This window comes from Jatropha curcas, chromosome 7 (genome assembly GCF_041381405.1).
Source record: "Jatropha curcas cultivar XTBG-Jc1 chromosome 7, XTBG_Jcur_1.0, whole genome shotgun sequence".
Taxonomy (NCBI): domain Eukaryota; kingdom Viridiplantae; phylum Streptophyta; class Magnoliopsida; order Malpighiales; family Euphorbiaceae; genus Jatropha; species Jatropha curcas.
The window spans coordinates 9,631,181-9,655,472 of NC_143157.1; the positions used below are offsets into that span (position 1 = coordinate 9,631,181).

The 24,292-nt window shown below is 37.8% G+C and overlaps 1 pseudogene; it reads right to left on the minus strand.

Moving 5' to 3' along the window:
* Positions 1-1,114: 1,114 nt before the first annotated feature.
* LOC119371463 (secreted RxLR effector protein 161 pseudogene) lies at positions 1,115-1,768 on the minus strand (annotated as a pseudogene).
* Positions 1,769-24,292: the final 22,524 nt, after the last annotated feature.

The following is a 24,292-nucleotide window of genomic DNA, read 5'->3' on the forward strand; positions in this document are numbered from 1 at the left end:
ATAATGCACAGTTCAACTTGATTCACATATGTAAGTGAAGCACTTTTGGGATAAATATAATACACAATCAGTTTGTATAGCCATTTCATGCTATCCATCAAATTTGAGCATTCAATAGTGCCCTGTTTGTATGCAGAACCCCTCTTGACAATTTTCTTCACAAACTCTTCCTTTTTGTACTCACTAACTGTAGAAATATCCTTAATCTTCGTTACTCTGGACCTAGTATTTGGCAAATTAAAAATTTTGCTCAAGTCAGCGTAAGAGAATGCTTTGATTCCACCCTCAAGTTTTACAGAGATCGACTCTGTTCCACTAACCTTAAGAGAACCGTAAAACTCTTTGACTAAACTCTCATAACATAGTCTATTTAACGACAGAAAATCCATCTAACCTTGAAACTCAAAGAGTTCCTTGAAATTAAACTCAGCGCTCCCAATAAATTTCCAGTTAATGACGTATGAACGCATGAGAGGATATGATGAAAGAACAGATTTACCTTTGTCGCGAACCCTAGCTACTTGTTTCTTTGAAGTAGCAGTTTCCACTTTTTCTTCCTTTGGTTCCTCATCGGGCTTTTTCTGTTTTGACTCCTTTTGCTCATATTTCTTTGATAGTCTTTTTAGGAGTTGGAGTTGTTGTTTAGTTAAAGAGTCGGACGAGGAGATGAAACTTGATTCGACCATTGTTGAGGTTTTTGACACAAAGAACAACTTAGGGTTTCGTTAACAAGAGAGCAAGAGAGAAGTATAGAGCAGTTAATAGAGAGACAGGACCGTTTAAGTAGCAAAATAGATTTTAGGGAAAAATAAAACGAAAATAAAAGACAGTTTTTAGAGAAATTCAAATCGACAAATAAAATAAAAATAAAACTGCCAAAAACTAAGGACACGAAACATAATAAAATAAACACACACAATAAATTGACTATTTTTGAATTTGGTCTAAAGCAAGATTCTGATAGTGACATTAGAAAGTCATATCAAAGCGATACGCATTTCTTTTTAAACAAAAACATTTTTCACACATATACAGAATAAAGTATTAGAACATAGCAGGTCTTTCACTTTCGAATATAGAAAGCAATTTAGAACATACTTACAGAGTTCTAAAGTTAAGAGTTTAGAACTAGCATACCGAGTTCTCTTCTAATTAAGCAAAATTGACTTTCATTCAAAGGATTAGTAAAGATATCTACCAATTGCTTTTCTGTAGGAATGAACTCAATCACTATGTCACCTTTTTGTACACTATCTCGTATGAAGTGATGTTTGAGTTCTATGTGCTTGGTTCTAGAATGCTGAACTGTATTTTTAGATAAATTGATGGCGCTTATGTTGTCACACTTTATTGACACTATTTCTAATTTCAGTCCATAGTCTGCCAGTTGTTGCTTGATCCATAGAACTTGTGCAACACAGCTTCCGGCAGCAACATATTGTGCTTCTGCAGTAGAGAGAGCAACGAATGTCTGTTTCTTGCTAAACCATGATACAAGGGCGCTACCTAGAAATTGGCAAGTTCCAGACGTTCTTTTTCTATCTATTCTACTCCCTGCAAAATCAGAATCACTATACCCAACAAGATCAAATGTATCTCCTTTAGAATACCACAGACCCAGATTAGAAGTTCCACAAAGATATCTTAAAATTCCTTTTACAGCAATTAAATGAGATTCTTTAGGACACGATTGAAATCTAGCACATAGACAAATACTAAAGTGTATGTCTGGCCTACTTGCCATTAGATATAGTAAAGAACCAATCATACTTCTAAATAACTTGATATCCACATCCCTACCTTTTTCATCTTTTTATAATTTTGAGGATGGACTCAATGGTGTACTACATACCTTGGCATTTTCCATTTTGAATCGTTTCAACAATTCTCTAGTATATTTTTCTTGATTTATGAAAATTCCATTTTCACATTGTTTAATTTGAAGTCCAAGGAAGAAGTTTAATTCTCCCATCATACTCATTTCGAACTCACCCTACATAATCTTAGAAAATTCCTTACGAAGGTGATTATTAGTAGATCCAAAGATTATGTCATCAACATAAATTTGTACAACTAGAATGTCATGTGCTTTATTTTTTATAAATAGTGTTGTATCAACCTTTCCTCTTGAAAAACCATTTTCTAATAGAAACTTACTTAATCTTTCATACCAAGCTCTAGGAGCTTGCTTCAAACCATAAAGAGTTTTAGTAATTTTGTAAACATGATTAGGTTTATCAAAAATTTCAAAACCAGGAGGTTTGTAACGCCCCATTTTTCTGTGTTTGAATCGAGTCGTTGCATAGAGTCGAGTCGGGCTGACTCAAAACCCGGTTCGAACCATTAGAGTCCAGAGTGGGGTAGAATGGGATGTAACTAAAATAATGAAAAGAAGTGGACTTACTTGAATGAAGCAAAAAGATCAAAGTATAAGGATTAGGACTTAGTTGCACTAAAAGATCATGCTTAGGTATTAAGTTGTAACCTATTGACAATTGAGGTACCATTTAGTAATTTTACGCACAAAATCAATGATATTTTGGAGATGTACCTGAGACTTCCATTTCATTTTCTTTTCTTCATCTTTATCTTCATCTACTTTACTCTTCCACCTTCTTTTCTCCATCTTCTTCTTCTTTATCTCCATTAATGGGAGTTAAGCATTAATTCAACTTCTAGTTTATCGAAGTAAGTAGAATTTCTTGAAGCTCTATTTTATTCAACCTCTAATTTAGTGATATTTTAGATTATTCATAAGAGTTCTTATGTATAGGAGAGGTGAGCTCAAAGGTAGAAGAGAAAGGAAGCTAAGAAGAAGATTCCAAGCTTGTTAAGTGAAGGTTTGCTCTCTATTTTAGTTTAACTAATTTCCTTGCATGAGCACTTGTATGGTGTGTTGATAATGAGAAGATATGTTGCTTAACGTTGAGTAAGAAGACTGAAAATGGTGAAAAAGCATGAGATCAAATGAATAAATGAAGTAGAGATTGAGTTCATGCTGAAACAGGTTTTGCTGGAAAAGTAACCAGTAACTTCACCTTGATTTTGACCCTACTTACTAATGGAATTTGGAAGTGTCCTAGAAGCGTTATTTGTTCCTCTATGTGTTATCTGTTCGTGGGTTTTTGAATCACCTAAATTGGAGTTATAAATTGAGAGATATGACCAAAATAGTACACACTGCGCAAGCTGCAAACACGACTCGCGCGCGCGAATTTCATGTCGCGCTCGCGAATTGTGCCTGGAACCTCTCTTACTCGCGAGGGTGCTTCTCATGCTCACGAATTTCATTGCATGCTCACGAATCTTGCCTGTAAACTCACTGACCCTCTTGTGTGCTTCTCGCGCTCGCGACTTGTGTTTTGATGCTCTTTTGGACCTCTTTTTCTATGCAATTGTATTCCTTTGCTCAAATTGTATTCCTACAATCATTTTAAAACAAAAAGACAGCATAAGAACATGTATCAAAACAACATGCAAGCATGCAAATGATGTGAAACCAGGTAAACAATATGGTTTACGAAGTTATGAAGACGTTAATATGCTTTTGTTTTATACTATTGACATACCGATATTATGCTCCATTGAGGTTAGGTAGAAACCACGTAGATAAGGCTATGTCACGACATAGGATAGCAGATCTGCGCCCCATACAGTTTGGTACTCCGGCTACAGGCCGTTGAGTGAATATGATTATATAATGGTCATAGCAGCCCAGTCATACAGTATTCATCCAGTTTCATACAGTACCTCTTATCACTTTGGTTTCACTATAACCTTATGGAGCTATACAGTTATATTGACTAAACATTGCTTAAGTTATATAGCATAAAGTACGATAATGAATGATATGTATGCTTACATATTTCTTTATCCATATGTGGTTACATGTTTATTTATACATATGTATGTGCTTACATGTTTCTTTATTCGTTGCGATATTTATTCACTAAGTTTTAATAAAAGTTGCAGAATTCATACAGCATAAGGAACATCAGGTAAGATCATGAAAATATAATGTTATGTGTGCTTACTTGTTTATTTATTAAGTTCTTATGGAGCCATACAATTATGAGATTTTATTAATCATAACTTATATGATGTGACTAAAAAGTGCATAAGTCATACAGCATAATGAATAGCAAGTAAGACAATGAAAATATACTATTATGTGTTCTTACATGTTTATTTATTTAATTCATACAGAATAATGAACAGCACGTAAGATCATGAAAGTATCATGATATGTGTGATTAAATGGTTTTGTAAAGGAGTTATGAGATAATTAGAACTAAATTATTGATGTTATGAATTAGAAGTTTATTCTTTGCTATAAAGGTACATTATGTTGAAATTTAATGATTCTAAGATTATCAATGATTTTATGAAATTTGTATTTTAAGTAAGTTGCCATCGCACTTTGTTAAGTATGTGAATTATGAGCACCACTGAGTTTTATACTCAGCACGTCGATTTTTATCACTCGTAGGTTGAAGATCGTGGTTGCTACTTGAAGCCTTGAAGAGTACTATCAAAGCAGAAGTGACTAATTTGGTAGTAGTAGATTGAGAGTTATATAATTAAGAATTATGGCATGTATAATTATTACATTTTTTTTGAGCTTATGTGATTGGAAATATAAGTGAAGCATGTAATTATTTTGGCGTAAGTATTTGGAGATAAGAATAATACTTATGAAATGATTGAATAGGAAATATTTTAAAATAGTTGGTATGATTAGTTCATGACTACTTGATATATATAATGAATGCAATTAATTGCTGGATATTAAATGCTATTGAGGATTTATACAGTTATGAACATATATAAAGTGTTATTGTGTTATGATGATTATTTGGAGATGTTTATAAGTTTGGAGTTTAATTGGGAGTGTTTTGTATTCATATTTAGCATACAGGATAATATCAGCATGACAAGACATAGGTTCAACCAGATTGTAGCGTCTCGGCTCGATTCATTCGGGTTAATGGGTGGATCGGGAAGGGATGTTACAAGGCTGTTCTACATACACTTTTTCATTTGGAAAACAATTTAGAAAAGCAGTTTTCACATCCATTTGATACAACATGAAGTTTTTAAAACATGCAAATGCACAAAGCATTCTAATGGCCTCAAGTCTAGCAAGCGGGGAAAGGTCTCATCAAAATCGATGCCTTCCTCTTGGTTGTACCATTGAGCCACTAATCTTGCTTTATTTCTCACAACATTACCTTGTTCATCAAGGTTATTTCTAAACACCCATTTTTTTCCGATAACAAAATGGTTTTTAGGTCTAAAAACAAGTTTCCAAACTTGGTTTATCTCAAATTGATTTAGCTCTTCTTGCATAGCAAGAATCCAACTTTCATCATTTTGAGCATCTTCTAAATTTTTAGGTTCTAATTGAGAAACGAAAGCAACATTACCAAAATATTTTTTATATTGAGCTCTAGTCATCATCCTTTCTAAAGGATTATCCATAATGTCTTCTTGGGGATGATACTTATGGAATCGCCATTCTTTTGGTAATTGAGAATCTTCATTTTCTGTTTCTGGTATTTGATTTTCAACAATATTCTGATCTTCATGTTCAACTTCTGGTTCAGCTTGATTATCAGTATTCTGCTCACTTTCTGGCTGTTCTAGTTGTTCTGATTGTTCACTCTGCTTTTCATGATTAGAATCTACTGCATCATCACTTTCTAAAATTCTAGATGTAGAGTCAGATTCATCAAACACAACATGAATAGATTCTTCTACAACTAGAGTCTTTTTATTAAACACTTTATATACTTTACTATTACTAGAATATCCCAGAAAAATACCTTTATAAGATTTAGCATCAAATTTAGCAAGATGATTTTTCTTGTTATCTAAAATAAAGCATTTGCACCCAAAAATGTGAAAGTAACCAATATTTGGTTTTCTATCTTTGTATAGCTCATATGGAGTTTTTTTAAGTTTAGATCTTACCAATGCCCTGTTTAGAATATAACAGGCAGTGTTAACTGCTTCTGGCCAGAAATACTTTGGTAGTCTAGAATCACTTAGCATGGTTCTAGCCATTTCTTGTAGTGTTCTATTCTTGCGTTCCACTACTCCATTTTGTTGAGGTGTTCTAGGTGCTGAGAAGTTATGGAAGTTTCCTAACTCATTGCAAAAAGCATCGAATTTCTGATTTTCAAATTCTCCTCCATGATCACTTCTAATTGCTGAGATGTTGTATCCTTTCTCATTTTGTATTCTCTTGCAAAGATGAACAAACACGTCATATGACTCATCCTTATTTATAAGAAAGAGTGTCCAGGTGAATCAAGAGTACTCATCTATAATAACAAATACATAGAATTCTCCTCCAAGACTAGAAGGGGTAATTGGACCAAATAGATCAAGGTTTAACAATTCTAAAGGTCTAGAAGTAGAAACCATGCCCTTGGATTTAAAAGATGTTCTAGTCTGTTTGCCCATTTGACAAGCATCACAAATGTGATCTTTTTCAAATTTCAATTTTGGCAGACCTCGAACCAAATCTTTCTTACACAGTTTAGAAATAAGGTGCATGCTTGCATGACCAAGTCTTCTATGCCATAACTTTCCAACAAATAAAGTTCTATTATCATGTATGTTCTGAACTTCACAATGAGAAGGTTCAAAGATCACTCTTCTATTTTTATCACAAATCTGAATAACACTTAACAAGTTATAATGTAATCCTTCTACTAAGCATACATCTTCTATTGAAGGATTAGAACCTACGACACCAATACCAACGATTTTACCTTCTGCTTTGTCTCCAAAGCTTACTGCACCTCCCTTTTTTTTTTCTAATCTAGTGAACTTCTTTCTATCACCAGTCATATGCCTAGAGCAAGCGCTGTCCATGTACCACATTTCTGTTTTCAGCTCACTCCTTAGGCACACCTGAAAAGATCAAGCAGATTTAGGTACCCAACTCATATTGGGCCATGAAGGGTAAGTGGTAACAGGTGCATTTAGCTTATTATGATTTTTCTTTCTGTTGAGACTTTGATGTTCTAAAGTCACAACATTAGAAATAGCATTTTTCTTATTAGAAACATGATTCAATTTAGAAATATTATCATAGCTAGAACTTGTCTTTTCTTTAGAAAACGATTCTGAAATTGATTTTAGAATTCTAATCTCAGTTTTTAAAGATTCATTTTAAGAATTCAGATTTTTACATTTTTCTTAAAGATGTGTCAGATTTTTAGAAAATCTATTATTACAATTTTTAAGATTTTTGATCTCTGTGATAAGATCTTTGCATGTAACTTCTTGATAAAAAGCATCTTTTAAATGACTACTTTCAAATTTTAATTTTCTGAAATCTTTCTTTAGAACTTTATGCTTTCTAATAAGCTTTTCAAACTCATTGCAAAGATTATTTTAAGTATCTAGAAGATCATTTTCTAATTCAGGTTCAGAAATACTTACAGTGCTTTCTTCATGTTTCTGGACTGTTGCATCTGCTTCATCGATTTCAACCTTCTGTGGTGAAGTCAAAGTGCTGATTTCTTTGGAATCAGAATCAATAGTAGCCATTAAACAAATATTCGCTATTTCTTCTTGATCACTTTGGCTATCAGAATTAGAATTGTCTGAATCACTCCAAGCAGCTACGAATGCCTGCTTCAGCTTCTCTTTTGTTGACTTCTTTTTTAGTTTAGGACTATTGGGTTTGATATGTCCAGGTTTGTTGCATTCATAACAAATCACTTCAGAAGGTTCTTTCTTAGGTAAGTTACTATTTTTAGGTGGAAAATTCTTTTTTATAAACTTTTTCTGTGGCCTTCCACTCTTTCTATAGAACTTCTTGAATCTTTTAGCAATAAGTGCTAAATCATCACTATCAAGATCGAAAGAACTTTCTTCACTAGAAACTACTTGCAAAGCCAGTCCTTTCTTTTTCTTATCTTCTATAGTCAAAGAAGATTTCATTTCTTCTGAAACAAGAGCTCCTATAAGGTAATCATAAGTGACGGGAGTCCTTTTGTAATTCATAACAGTTCCTATAGAATCCCATTTTTTAGGTAGAATTCTAAAGATTTTCTTAAAAGCTCATCTTCTGAAATTTCCTTTCCGAGAGTTCTCAAAGGATTAACTATATTAGTAAATCTAGAATTTAACTCTGCAATAGTTTCTCCTTCCTTCATACTAAACATTTCATATTCTCTCCAAAGGATATTTATAGTGGTTCGGCACTAACTTCAGAAACTGCAAACATTTCTTTGTTCAGGAGGAAGAATATTCGCTACAGAAGCCATTAGAGATGATGATGAAAGGACCCGAGCAGGAGTCGTCATTAATAACTGTAAGTGATAGAATCAACTATGATGATGATTGGATAGTTGATTCTGGAAGTTCTATCACATGATAGGAAACAAGGAGAAATTATCGGATGTATCCGATTATGATGGAGGTCGTGTTGTAGTCACAGCAAATAACACGAGATTACCAATAGCTCACATTAGAAAGAAAATCATTGTTTCTCCCTCCAGTAAGGAGAAAATGGAGTTACAGATGGTTTACCATGTGCCAAGGATGAAGAAAAACTTACTCTATATCACAAATAGCAAGTGCAGGTAATTATGTGTTGTTCGGTCCTGATAATGTTAAGGTTTATCGTAACCTTAAATTAATTAGAGATCCAGTCATGGAAGGCCGACGAGTAGAATCAATCTATGTCATCTCATCACAAGAAGCCTATGTTGATAGAACAAGGAAGAGTAAGACAGCTGACTTGTGGCACGCTCGTCTGGGACATGTTAGTTATCACAAGCTTAAGGTGATGATGAAGAAGTCCATGCTTAAAGGTCTTCCTCAGTTGGAATGCCGAGAAGACACTATATGTGCTGGATGCCAATATGGAAAAGCTCACCAACTTCCCTTTGAAGAGTCAAAACATAGAACCAAGGTGCCATTGGAGTTAATACATGCAGATGTTCTTAGACGGATCAAGCAACCTACAAACAGTAATATGAGGTACATGATTACTTTCATCGATGACTATTCGAGATATGTTTGGGTAGATTTCGTGGTTGAGAAGTAGAAAGTTTTTGAAAAATTCAAAGCTTTCAAGAAGAAAGTTGAAAAAGAAGTCAAAAATAAAATTAGATGCCTTCGCACCGACAATGGTGGAGAGTACATGTATGACGAATTCACTAAATATTGCCAGGAGCAAGGCATTCAAAGGCAATTCACATATCCAAGAACACTGCAGTAGAATGGACTTGCTAAGAGATCACTGTGTTGTGAATATCCCATTCTTGAACAAAGAAATTGTGAATATCCCATTCCTCTTCATTGTGTTGCTTATTGTGGGTTGATGCTATGTTTCCTTCTACTCGTCTGCTTCGATAATCTCAAGCGAAATGTCCTCTTTTGTTGCAATTATAATAACGATCACTTTCTCGCCAATCATCTTTCCTTTGTCCTGGCCTTGCTTGTAACACCCGCCGCCCGATCCCGAAAGACCCGACGGTGGATGCCACATTCGGTGCCGGAGGCACCGTCCTAACCTACATATAAATCATACAATCATATTATAAATTAGAAGTGATTTAGTATTCATAAGTTTAGCAAGTAATAATATTTTGTTTTGAAAATTTGTTTTGAAAATGATTTGGGAGAGTCCTACAGAAAAACTGCAAGAGTTTCCCCTAAAAATAGAAGTTGCCAAACATATGAATACAAAGCACTCCCAATTCCAAACTCCAAACCCCATCAAACTCCGATAACAACACAATATCACTTCTATCATTTCATATCCTCAATAACATTTTAATATTCACCAATTAAATAGATGCATTTAAACATATCAACTTCTAATATTCTAACCATTAAATAAGTTCCAAGTTTATCTCCCAATATATACACCAAAATAATTTACAACAATATACTTAAGTTATAAATTAACTCATACAGTCTCCAAAAATGTAATACTTAGACATGCCATAATATTTAGTTACATAAAATACTAATCAACTACCAAAAGATCTCTTCAGCTCTGATGCTACTCTTCAAGTCTTTAAACAGCAAGCACAATCTCCAACCTGCGCGTGATAAAATCAACGCGCTGAGTATAAAACTCAGTGGTGCTCATAAAACACAACAAACCAATGTTGTGATGACAACATACTTAAAAAAAATCATTTATATACATAAAATCATTAAATTTGAACATGCAGTACATATGCACACCAACACATCATGCTTTAGAAATTCATTTGATATCATAAATACGTTGTGGTAAACTAAGAGTTATTAACATAATGTGATCTCATTTATTTCACTTCCTTAAAAATATTGTATAAGGGCTCACATACACTTAGGAGAAAAAGAAGCAGATAAGTTTTCATAGCTTATTCATAATGACCTTAGGTCGCCAACCTTTTCATAACATATAGAGCGCGTCCGCCCTAACATAAGACACCCATGTGCCTAGCATATGATCATAGCTTCTTATCATAATGGCATCAAATGCCGAGCATGCTCATCATACATAATAAAATCAAATCATGCATCAAATCCACACCAAGTATATTAGAGCCCAAAAACATTCCTCATAAAATTCATGTTCTTTAGTCTTCTCATAATAAAAACTTAATTTACACTTAAGTAATTCATAAAAATTCTCATACTTAAACAAAATGACTTAACATAGAAAAATTCCAGCATAAAAATAACATTGACCCTTGCTGTGTTTTTAAAACATAACTTGAGTTATGGGTCTCCAAATTAAATGAAATCAGAGTCATTAGAAAGCTAAGACAAAAGCCTACAAATGTTATGAAGGGATCACAGCCCAGATCAATATGGAATATAACAAAACAAAGCTAGGAACACAAACTAACAGACCAGACCTGATTCAGCAGAACCAAGTCCATTGTTTATTGAATTCCTACTAAACCAAACACTCAAATTAAACCAATCCAAAACGAGAGAATTCTCAAGACACAGGGCAACAATTGTTATGAAGAACTCAGAACCTAATCTTGTCATTATAGTGGTCAAAATGGGCACTCAATTCAGTGATGCATGTGGCCCGACACAAACAGAGTCAGTTTGAGTGTTTCAGCCATAAGTTGAGTTATATATCTCCAAATTGGACACAAGAGGATGGGTTGGAAAGCTAAGAGATAGACCTACAACTTTTATGAAGGACTCAGACATAGTTGGAAATTAGAAAGGATTGAAAAATGGTCCTAAATCTCACTCAAAATCACGTTTTTCCCAAATTCAGTTTACTTTAGCCATGAAAGGAACATGAACCACAAAGATATGTGAACCCCTCCCCCAAATATCATGGCATATGATGCATGTGAGTAAGGACAGAAATGCACGTGAATGTATGAGTCGCCACCTTGTTTAATTATTTTAGGGTAAACTAGGAAAAAACCCTAAGTGACTCCAATTTTAATTAACCTAAATGCTAGATTAATTAACCCAATGTTAACGCATGGTCTACGAACCCGAGGTGGATCCTGAGACTATATCATGCTGATGAACTAACCAAAACAATGAATGCTTTGCAGGGTAAATGATGCAATTGGACCAATGAAAGTGTTTATGTCATTTTGACTTGCCGCCCGGGTTAAATCCCAAACGTGCCTACGTACTTCCGTTTGAATGGAAGATCAAAGTCAACATAGTTCGATAGGCCTCTTTTAGAGGGCTTTGAATGGGGATGCTTTATGCATGAGTGTGTGTATGCTTTGTGCATTTTGTTTAGGCATTTTGCCAAAGACTTGATTGATTTTTAGGCATTTGATGCCAAAATTGTTGATTTTAATGGCTTTTAGCCAAAAAGTTTGATCTAGGCAATTGTTGCCAAAAATTGATGTGATTTAGGCAATTTATTGCCAAAAATTGGTTAGGCGATTTGTCGCTAAAGTGATTAAGGCATTTGTGCCAAAAGTTGGTATTGGAAGGCGTTTAGCCAAAAGATTTAGGCAATTTGTTTGCCAAAGTGATTATTCGGGCGTTTGTCGCCAAAATGACTGATTTAAGGCTTTTAGCCAAAATGAATTGATTTAGGCAATTTTTGCCAAAAGTTGATGCGATTTAGGCGATTGTCGCCAAAATGATTGTTTGAAGGCTTTTAGCCAAAAGATTGATTAATTCTAAGGCATTTTGCCAAAGCTTCTGATTTAAGCGATTTATCGCTAAAAAGTGGTTAATCTAATTTATAGGCAATTTGTTTGCCAAAAATTGATTGAACCGTGGGCAATTTGTTACCAAAATGTGGTTGATTTAATTGTAGGCAATTTGTTGTCAAAACGTGATTGATTAAGGCTTTTTAGCCACAATTATTGATTAATTGGACTTAAGTCGGACTGTTCGAAATAAAGGCAATTAAACTGTAGTTATTAATTAACTAGGCTTTTTAGCCAATATTGTCGGATTTAGCATTAATACCACGATTATTAATTAACCGGGTATTTTAGCTTAATCATATTTGATTGAGGCAGTTTATTTGCCTAATTGATGACATGAATGTGTTTATGCAGTTGTAGAGTTATTAGGAGTAGAAGAGAAGCATGCATGAAGTGCTAAAATTAAATAGGCAGAGTTTAATTCATGTACCTGATTTAATCGTCGACCGCTTCTTAACTCCAGGTTAAGCTCCTCGTTAAGGTAATATTAATTAATTTAAATTTAGTGACCACTTAACAAAGCAAGAAAGCGATAAAGCTAAACTAAAATGCAGAAAAGCAATAAAGAATCGCAAGGAGCGTAGGGGAGAAGGAGCGTCCGTCAACACAGACTGAGTGAATTGAAAGGTCACACCGGGGCTGTATTTATAGGCCAAACGGACTGTTTCGGCGGCTCGGGCCGCAGGATCCCGGCAGCTGGACCGCCTGAGCCCGGCGGCCGCTGTCGGTGAGGGCGGCCGCAGCTGCTGTCGCCGGCGATAGCGGCTACCGCCGCCGTGAAGGGGGGCCGCCGCCGTCGCAGCGGCCGGCGCACTTTCTAGTTTTACGTTTCGGAGGCTTTTCCGGGAGTTCCGGACCTCCAAAAAATATTCCGAGACCAGTTCCGCGATCCTTGCGACGTCCTGGACGTTTTAAGTACCATATTGGCATACCTCCGGTAAATTTTCAAAATGGCCTCTGGTCCGACCGAACTGTTTGCAGTCCGGGAAAACTAGCTCTTTGAGCCTCAAAATTTGAGTATTCACAAGATACAAGGTAGAAATGTCTACCACAATATAAATACTCATCAAACATCATCCAAGAGCATGTAATGGCAATCAAAATTCAACAAATCAATCATTTCATACAAAATCTCAAAATATACACATAATAGCATAAAGGTTCAAAATCAAAATTTTGAGTAAGGTAAGTGTGTTTATGAACACTAACCTTCAAAACAAGCTTTAACAAGCTTTAATCAAAGCTTCTCAAGCTTTGGTCTTGCCCTTATCTTTGTTAGAAGGCTCTCCACCCTCTACATGTAAGAAACTCAAAATCAAACAAAGAAAACAAATAAAAGAAGTAATTGGAGCATGGTTAAGCATGTATATGCTAAAAGACAACTCTAAACCCAAAAATAATTAACTTATCATAAAATCACTTACTTGACCCAAGTAGGAAAATCACCAAATTCCTTGAAATTAGTCACCAAAAATGACTTCTCTAGCTTCACTCTCTAAGATTTAGTACTTCAATCAAGTTGGATGGGTGAATTTGATGTGTTTACTTAGTAAGAATTGAAGAAAATGAAGAAGAAGAAGAAGAAGACGTGTAGGAAAAGGAGAAGAAGGACAAAGTGTTGCTCAATAATTGATAGTTACTTTTAATAAGGCAACTAAGGGGTATTTTGGTCTTTTCTCTAAATTGGAGGGTGTTTTGGTCTTTTCTCCAAATATTCTCCAATTAAATTCCTTCAAAATATTATTTATCTCCATAAAACTCTCTAATTTATTCCATAAAAATAATTCCTCAAATTTCCTCCATAAAAATAATTGCTCAAATTTCCTTACTTAATATAATACCATAATTCACTATTCACTAATTATCTAAATTCTCCAAAAATATTCCTTACTTACTTTCTACCCATAAAAACCATGCATACATGCTCCAAAAATGTTAAATAAAATATAAAACATAAATAGTAATTTCTCCGGACCAAAAATAATACCAACTTCCGGACCGGTGGTACTATTCACAGACCGGTAAACTACTATTGAAACACAGGAAAAATGGGGCGTTACATTGCTCCCCTTGCTGTGATGGTCTTCACTTTTGCTTTCTCTGCCCTTGTTGATTGCTACTTTCTTTTCCACCATCTACTCTCGCAACGTTTCGAAATCTCCTCTTTTTAGCAAAGAGAGCTTTCTCATCATCCTTCAAAGCTACTTTAGACATTTTTTCATCCAAAGTCTCTTCGTTGGACAAAATATTCTCTAACTCGTCTAAGGTTGGTTGCATAGCCCAACCACGAGTAGCGGTCACAAGACCCTTAAATTCAGGTCTTAGACTGTTGACGCGTGATTTTATGCCTCCACCTGACCCGATGATGATATGAGGACAAGGGATAAGGTATCACGATAAACCAGAAGTGTTTGAACCAAAAATTGAATCAAACCGCCCAAAGGAGCCTGACCCGCGTTAGGGCTGCGTCACGCAGCTAGTACCTGCGTGACAGCACTCTTAGCTGCGTCACGTAGCTCTAACAGGGCTGACACCTCTGCCGCACGCCCGTGCAACGGCCTACACTGTTTGTATGCATACGCGGCAACTGTACGAAAAGTAAGTCGCGTCACGCAAGATTACGGGTGCGTCATGCAGCTTCTACCCGCGTGACGCGACTGCTCTGTTGCCCTAGCCATATAAATACAACATTTTACAGCAAAAATGAGACTTTTGACACTTTGCTCTCATTTCTTCTAAGAAAAATCGCATCCTGAGTTTTAAGTTTCTAGGTTAACGACTAGTGTTCTTCCTTAAGAATTCAACTGAGTAAACCTGGGGAAGATCGAGTCATAGATATTTTAGATTCAAAATCAAATAAAAAAAAATACAAAAAGATAAGAGGAGGAAAAGAGAGCAAAGAAAGAAAAAGAAAACTATCTATTCTGTGAAAGGGACTTGGTGAACACACTTCTGGAATCGTGGAACAACGCCTCTGAGTTAATCTCAGTGCATGCAATCCTCAAATCTGAGGGCTAGGTAACGATCCTAACTTTTTCCTTTTCATTTCTATCACTTTATCTCCTAAAAATCTCATTTTCATAGTGTTTAGTTGACCTATTATTGATTAAACGTAAGTTTGTCCATTGTTGAAGTCTTCTGGGTTGATTTTAATCATTTATAATAAAAAGAACACGTAGAAAAGAGTAGTTTGAAAGGTAGTTGCGGACCAGAGCAGCCGTGTCACGCAGCTACTACCCGCGTGACGCGACTACTCCCGTCCAAAAGCTCTTAGCCTGGATTGGACCACCTGCGTGACGCAGCTGTTCGTGCACTCAGTTATACTTTGTTTTATATTTGTATTTAATGTTTCGCTGAAAAAGAATAATCAATAAGCCTGAGTGTTATAAATAAGTCACAAACGGCTCCGTCACGCAGCTAGGAGTTCCGTCACGCGACTGTTCTTCATAGAACAGCTGCATGACGCAACTAATACAAATCCCAGAATAAAAATAGAGCTGCGCCACACGACTGTTCTTCCATAGAACAGTTGCGTGACGCGGCTAGCTTCTAGTCCCAGATTACTCTTACTATCTTGTTTTAATTTCATTTTATTAAATAGATTCTTAATCTTAATCCAGAAAAATGATCAACAATGGGTAAATCGAATTTTAATCAAACCAAGTCAATTAATCTATTGTGATTGTGTTTTTTTTTAGATTTAATATTTGTTATTCCCTTTTAATTATATTATTAAATCCGGTTTGTGGCCCGCCTTTAACCATAAGGCAAGAGCGGGTCTTTTAATTTTATTTGACATGTATGGTGGATGAATGATGGATGTGACGCTTAATTTTTGAATGAATGCAATGGATGAGTTTACTTGGGACGATTAAATAATTTTCCACATAGGAGCTCGGTTCGATTTATTCGGGTTGGGTTTAAATAATTGGCTTTTCTAAAATAAAATCAATTAGAAATCGTAGGTTAAAAGAGGCCAGTTTTCCGGGCGTCGGCTTCCAACGGGCCGACGTACCTAACTCCCTTACCTAGAATCGTACTTGGTACGCCTGACCAGTTTTCTTTCAAATAATTCGGCCTTCAATAAAATTTGGTTAAATGAAGTCACTTTTATAAAATAAAATTGGAAACGGTCCCATTGCCGAAATAACGGGTGGCGACTAAAACGATTTATAAGACCGATTTATCGGCATCGCATATCCAAAAAGGTTTTATGACCTCTTTTTCCAAAATAAAATAACAACCAAATTTCGTGTTTTTTCGGGGGAAAACAGTTTGGCAACTTCACTGGGGATTTTGCACCCACTAATCCCCGATTGTTTTTATTAAACAATGTAGTAGGTTGCAATTAGGAGTTGACTCTAAAAAAAAAAAAAAAAAAAAAAAAAAAAAAAAAAAAGCCTACCTTTTTAAATAAAATTGGTTAGAAAAGCCGATGGAAAATTAGTAATCGTCCGTATGTGTTTAACTGCTTTCTTTTTTTCTTTCTAGAGTTTTTGCATTCATTCGCATTTCTCTCTTCTCACCTCATTCTACCCGTACTAACCTTCGGTACTGGTGTTAAGTTTAACGGTGGATCTAGCCTAAACCTCGCGTTTTAGGTGCATCCATCCGAGAATTAACATTACTACCAACCGCAAGCCTAGTACCTCAAAGGTGCGTCAAAAGGAGTAGGCCCAACAAAGCCCGAATCCTGTTTGCGGAACCCAGACTTTGTTAAGCCCAATAAGACCAAAGCCAATGCATATAGTTAAAAGCCTTTGTTACTTCCTCTAAGGTGCACCCGATTCTGTTTGCTGTCGATATGCCGCATTCATTTCCGAGAGTTAATATCGTCAATCTCAAAACCCCCTGTTGGTTAGCGAGATTAGACCAATTCCTAGGAAACAGATGTCGGAATTTTATACCAACGGAATCCGTGTGTGGGAGAAATAAGGTTGGAAGGCATGCATTTCCCAACTCCCGTTCCCCTGTTTGATATAAACTGTACATATGTTGTGACATTCATGCACCATGTAACGTTTTTCTTTTTCAGCCATGCATTAATAAGAGCTAATGTTCGGCATGGATGTTTGACCTTGGTTTTGAGACTGGATTTCAAATTCGTTTTAAATAATACTATACAATCACTTATTGTGAATCAATACCCGAAAGAAAAGGGAGGTATAAGGGGGTTGCGATTCCTTTGTATTTTTACATTTCTCGCATTATCTGAAAAATAGATGAGAGATTAGAAAATTTGTAACAGAATAAAATGAAAATCCTGCTTGGGGCCATATGTTCCAAGGCAAAAAGTAAGGATGCAAAATAAAAATACATAATAAAAAAAATAATAAGATAAAATCCCGCTCGGAAATTCTTTCATTCCGAGGCAAAAGTTAGGGATTTGAGAGAAAATAGTCGGTCGTAAATCCAAAAGGAACGGTCGACGACAGATAATGCCCAAAATGTTTAAATACAAAATAAGTTATTGTTATATTATTCATACTGAATTTTTGGTCCAGTCGTTGAAATCGAGATTTTATTTCCATGCTGGCTTTAGCACATTAGAAATGCATTTCTCATCCTATGTGTTTTCATTTTCGCATGCATACATGCAGGACTCTCTTTAACTCAGAAATTTTTTGCTAGAATTGATCCTTCTCGGGAAACGGCTTCGAGAGTTTGGCATCGACATCCTGGTCAGCGTCTATTCAGAATATCCCCAATCCCCGAATTTGTTCCGGTCGGTTCAGTGAGCTATTCAAGTTCATCAGATTCAGAACCTGATTCAGATTCAGTAGAAATGGCAGATGATATAGGGGATGAGCCCGGATTTTCGCAAGCTCAGATAAGGACCATTGCTCAGATTGTGGCCGCTGCTCTCGCTCAAGACAGGGCCCAAAACCAAAATACTTCCCCTTCTAGCAGCCAACCTATGGTGGAAGAGAGGCAAACTCCAGATCCTGTGTTGGATAATCAGACTTCCATGGGAAATACTACCCCTGTCGAGAATGATGTGCTCAAACAACTTGCCGAGCTGAAGGAAAGATTTGATAAAATGGCTGCAATGAAGGAAAAAGACCCAGCCACCAACTTCCACATAACTGAATATGTTTTACACCCGAGCAGTTCTGCCTCATTCAAGACTTTCAAGCATACCATATTTGAAGGAGATAATGATCCCCGTTCTCACCTGTCTGAATTTCTCCTAGTATCACAGATGAACCGGTACAACGAGGAAGATGTTTTGCGAGCATTTCCGCAAACATTGCACAAAGACTACCAGAGATGGTATGATGGTCTAGATGAAGAGGTTCAGAAGAATTGGATCAAGTTGCAGATCGCTTTCCTTAAACACTTCAAGACCGACGAGAGTGACGAGTTTGGCTAGCGCGACTTGGAAAGCTTAAGACAGGGGAAGGATGAAAGCTTTTCTGATTACTATAGGAGGTGGAGAACGAAGCTGTATAGAGTTCAGACAAGACCGAAGGATAAAGAATTGATCTGTATCTTCAGTAGGAGCCTGTTGCCCTTCTTCAAGGAAAGGATGTTGATCCAACCTCTCACCGATTTTGCTCTAGTTCAAAGCGCTGGCCTGAACATAGAAGAGCTGTATAAGGAAGAAAAGAAAAAGAATAGAGGGTTTGGCAACTATCGGACTTCCTAAGGTGACAGAAATGCCGGAAGCAGCAATCAGAACCAGTCGGGGAACAGTAATGCCATAGTGGGGGCAGTTAATGAACGAGCCAGAAGAGAGTTCACTGATTTAGGGAGACCTTTGAGCACAGTGTTAAGATCGTGCATCAAGAATGGGGTACTGTCGAAGCTGCCAGTTGACCCGACTAAACCCGTGCGAGGGAGGTATATGGACCAAAATTGTGATTATCATCAGTGCAAAGGGCATTCAACTGATGAATGTTTCAAATTAAGGCACGATATTTAGGATTTGATTGATAGCGGGAAGATCACCAAGCCTTCCGACAAGAGCAAACCAAGTACCAAGAACAACCCGCTTCCCCAATATCAGTACAATTATCCATCCCGTAAGTCTCTGTCGGGTGGATCGGTCAATGCGATCGGGAGTGGATTACCAGAAGAAGTGGTATTGGCAGAAGCAGAATGGGAAGAGCGGATGTGTGCCATGTTGAACATATGGGATGACTGTAGTAGTGATGAGGAAGAGAAGATGCCAGTGAAGATCGAGATCGAGAAAAGTATCACGGTGAAAGTGGGTGATGTACTTGAGGATGAGGACGAGCAACTACAGCTTGCCATTCAAAAGAGCTTAGCTGATCAAGAAGAACAGTGGTACTATAGCAGTGAGGAGGAAGTGAACGAGGTAGGTGTTCAGAGTTTGACCCGGAGTGGGCGAGTATACAATCCCGAGAGTAATATGCAGGCTAAGGGGAAAGAGGTTGCTGTTGATGGAACGAAGAAGAGAACGATAGAGAAAGGCGGAGAGGAGCCGAAAGAAAAGAAGAAAGAGGAAGAGGTAGTGAAAGGACAGAAGAAGGCTGTTGAGGTTGGAGAAAGCAGTCAGAGTAAGGCACCTAGTGGGGTGACCACCGGCTCAGTGCTGAGTCAGTTGCAAAGAACAAGAGCTGATATTTCGATATGGGATTTGCTGATCGCATCTAAGGAGCATAGAGAAGCTTTACTTGAAGCCATGACTTTTGTCAGAGTGCCAGCTCGAATTCAAAGTGTTGATATGATCAATGTGCTACAGCGAAGAATAGGCGAAGTCACTTTCTTTGACTCAGACCTTCCACCAGAAGGAAGAAACACTGTAAGCCGTTGTACATTCAGATCACCGTCAATGGACGAGATACCCGGAATGTGATGGTGGATAATGGATCAGCATTGTGTGTATGTCCACTGAAGATGCTGTCTAAGTTTAAAATCGAGGAATCAGAGCTTGAGCCATCAAACATGGTGGTCAAGGCTTATGATAACACTATGCGGAATGCAAAAGGGACCTTCAAAGCGAAAATATCCACAGGGGCAGTGGAAAGCTGGGTAGACGTGGTTGTGCTTGACATTTTAGCCAACTATGCTCTTTTGTTGGGAAGACCCTGGCTTCATCCTTTGGGTGCAGTTCCATCCACTCTGCACAGAAAAGTGAAAATCTCATGGGGTACAGATGTGGTGACAGTCAACGCGCAAGAGGATCTGAGTGTGGCAACAGTGGAAGGTTTAGAGCTGGCGGTACCGTTATCGGGTTTTCAGGTGGTAGTAATTGATGCGTCCCCCACCAAGAGCAAAGGTGCAGTGAATAGAATGAGTCCTTTCTCTAGGAAGATGATGAAGAAGATGAATTGGCAATACGGCAAGGGTTTAGGCCGGGAGCTACAAGGAAGGTTTGAGCCTCTCTCATCAACATTGGGGCAACAAGACAAGCGCGGATTGGGCTATTCTGAAAATAGAAAGAAAGAAAAATATGAGTTTTGGTCTCTAATCAGAGCGTCAAATGTGAATCAGATCTTCTTTATTCCACAAGCTGAAGGGGAATTTCAGAGTAGGGGAAAGACCTATCCTGGCTTGGAGATATTCATGACCGATTATGAGGAGAAGCTAGTCAAGTCGCCCGAACCTTCCTTGGAACAGCTGGTGGATGGGACTGAATTCATGGTATGTATGATAGAAGCGAGCACTGAATCTGAGTGGTTGAAGAAGATATCCAAGTTTGAAGACTTTCTGGGGATTAGGGATGAAGCTTCAAAGCTGGCGCAAGAGCAAAAGGCCAAGGCGCGCATTCTCCAGTCGGTTCTAGCTACCGAAGATGCCGAAGAAGCGGAGAGGAAGGCATTGAAGGCGAAGCTGGTGGAAGAGAAGATAAAAGCTACCCCGGCGGAAGAAGAAGGAGTTGCAGATGCCGATGAAGTAATCCAGGCAATAAAAGACACTTGTAATGAATGTATTGAACAGGCAGTTAATCCTGTATTTTGTTTTTCTGATGCTTGTTTTGAGAACACTATGGATGGTTTTCCTCTTTTATTTCAATCAATAGAAGTGAACTTTGACTATTTGTTTTCTTGTTTTCCTAATTGTCACGTTCATGGCATTGATTATACCACGCGCATATTTGACATAAATGCATTGCATCATTTTGCATTCAACTTAAGCACCACTGAAGATCCTAAATAATCGAAATCGGATCAGACTTTAAACCTGAACTCAGACAGGATCTTCAAGAATGTATCAAAAGAAATTCAGAGGTATTTGCCTGGAGCTATGCGGACATGCCAGGAATCGACAGATCAATAGCAGAGCACTTCATTCCTATTGATCCGAGTGTTAAACCAGTAAAGCAGAAAAGGAGAAGGGTCAGACCAGAATGGCAAGACAAGATCAAAGCGGAAGTCCATAAGCAGTTGGATGCAGGATTCTTAGAAGTAGTTCATTATCCGGAATGGTTGGCGAATATAGTCCCGGTATTGAAGAAAGACGGAAGGATAAGGGTCTGTGTTGATTACAGGGACTTGAATAAAGCCTCACCTAAAGATGACTTTCCACTTCCGCACATAGATGTTTTGATCGACAGCGCTGCCGGAATGGGATGTTATTCTATTATGGACGGATTCTCCGGATACAACCAAATACTGATGGCTTTAGTGGACAAGCACAAGACGGCCTTCACCACGGACTTCGGAACATTTTGCTACAAAGTAATGCCATTTGGATTGAAGAATGCCGGGGCAACATACCAGAGAATGGCTACCGCACTGTTTCATGATATGATCCATAAAGGGTTAGAAGTATATGTGGACGACATGGTGATCATGACAAAAACACAGGAAGAACACGTAGATATGTTGGAAAAGTTCTTCGCACGGGTCAAGCAGTACAACTTGAGGCTCAATCCCAAGAAGTGCGTATTCGGAGTAACGAAGGGGAAGTTGTTAGGTTTCGTTGTAGGACCTAATGGGATTGAGGTTGACCCCGACAAAATAAAAGCCATTCAGGACATGGAACCACCAAGAACAGAACGTCAGGTGAGAAGCTTCCTGGGTAAAATTCAGTACATCAGCAGGTTCATTTCGAGGTTATCCATCACCTGTGCTCCAATTTTCAAGCTACTGAAGAAGAATCAGCCAGTCAAGTGGAATGAGGACTGCCAGAAGGCCTTTGACCACATAAAGAAATACTTGATGAATCCACCGGTGCTCAGTTCACCAAGACCGGGGGAACCTCTAATCTTGTATCTATCTGTAGAAGATGCAGGAGTTGGAGCAATGTTGGTACAGCCGGACGCCGCTGGAGTAGAAAAGGCCATTTATTACATTAGCAAGAAACTACTGCCTATCGAAGAGAAGTACAATCTGGTTGAGAAAACATGCATGGCAGTAGCATGGTCGATAAAGAAGTTGCGGCCTTACTTTGATTCCTTCAAGGTCACTTTTGTCTCCAAAATTGATCCTCTAAAGTATTTGCAGAAAACGCCTACTCTAGAGGGACGGTTGTCTAAGTGGTTATCAGATGTCTAGCGTGGATGCAGAATTTCTAACGAAGAAAACGGTCAAAGGTCGGGCTGTAGCAGAATTCCTGGCAGAAAATCCAATTGCAAGTGATGAACCTTGGGAATTAGAGTTTCCGGATGAGTACCTACTATGCATCGAAACAGGAGCTTGGAGATTGTATTTTGATGGATCAGCCAACAGAAATGGAGCTGGAGCTGGTATTGTAATTGAAGCACCTAATGGCGAGGTTACCACGATGTGCAAGAGGCTGTTGTTCCCGGTCACTAATAACATGGCGGAATATGAAGCATGCATCATGGGAATGGAAGCTCTCCTTACATCCGGTGCTAAGGAGGTCGAAGTAATAGGGGATTCGTTATCGGTTATTGAGCACGCCAATGAGAGATGGAAGGTAGAAGAAGAAAGATTGAAGCCCTATGTTGAGTACTTGTTGAAAAAGGCAGCACTATTCGACAAGATCACTTTCACTCACATAGGAAGAACCTATAACAGAATTCCAGATGCCTTGGCAAACTTAGCATCGGCTTGGCAGGATTTGAATAAAGTTCTGAAAAAGCCATTTATCATTACCACAGCCAATATCCCGTGTTAGAAAGAACATTTTGTGAACCAGATAGAATCGGAGGAAGAACCATGGTTCACGGATATCCTGAGGTACATGAAAGATGGTACTTTTTCTGATGATGCTACGAAAGAAGACCGTGCAGTTCTCAAAAAAATGGCTCTAAATTATGTTCTAGCCGATGGTGAACTCTACAGAAGAGCTTGGGATGGAATGTTGTTGAGATGTGTGAGCAAGAAAGAAGGAGAAGACATAATGAGGAAGGTGCATGAAGAAGTCTGCGGTACTCACCTTAGCGGCATGAGCCTAGCAAGAAAAATCATGAGGCAGGGTTATTTCTGGGTGCAGATGGAAGGTAACTGTGTTCAGTATGTGCGTCATTGCAAAGCTTGTCAATATCATGACAATAAAAGCCACTTACCTGCTGTTGAACTCCGTCCGACAACTCCTTCTTGGCCTTTTTCTGCATGGGGTATAGACATCATCGGCAAAATTTCACCAGCAGCATCCAACGGCCATCAGTATTTATTGGTTGCAGTTGACTACTTCTCTAGATGGATTGAGGCTCAATCTTACAAAACCTTAACCGCCAAACATGTGGCTAGATTCATCGAACAGAACATTTTCTGTCGCTATGGTGTTCCCCATCACATAGTTACAGATACTGGCTCTCATTTTCAAGCAGATGTCGGTCAATTGCTTTATAGATACAAGGTTGAGCATCACCATTCCTCTCCTTATCGCCCTCAGGCTAATGGTGCAGTAGAAGCTGCAAATAAGGAGATCGAAAGAATCCTGTCAAAGATGTGTGAAAGGTACAGAAGTTGGGCTGAGAAACTTCCTTTCGCGCTCTGGGGGCATCGTACTACATTCAAATCAGTAAACGGAGCTTCTCCTTTCGAACTTGTATACGGAATGGAGGCAGTGTTACCGATAGAGCTCGAAAAGAAGTCTCTCAGGGTTTTGGTAGAAGCTGGTCTGACTGAAGAGGAATGGGTCAAGAAGAGATATGAAGACCTGGCGCTCTTAGACGGGAAAAGACTGAATGCTCGATTCCAGGATCAAATGAGAAAAAGAAGAATTGCTCGTTTCTA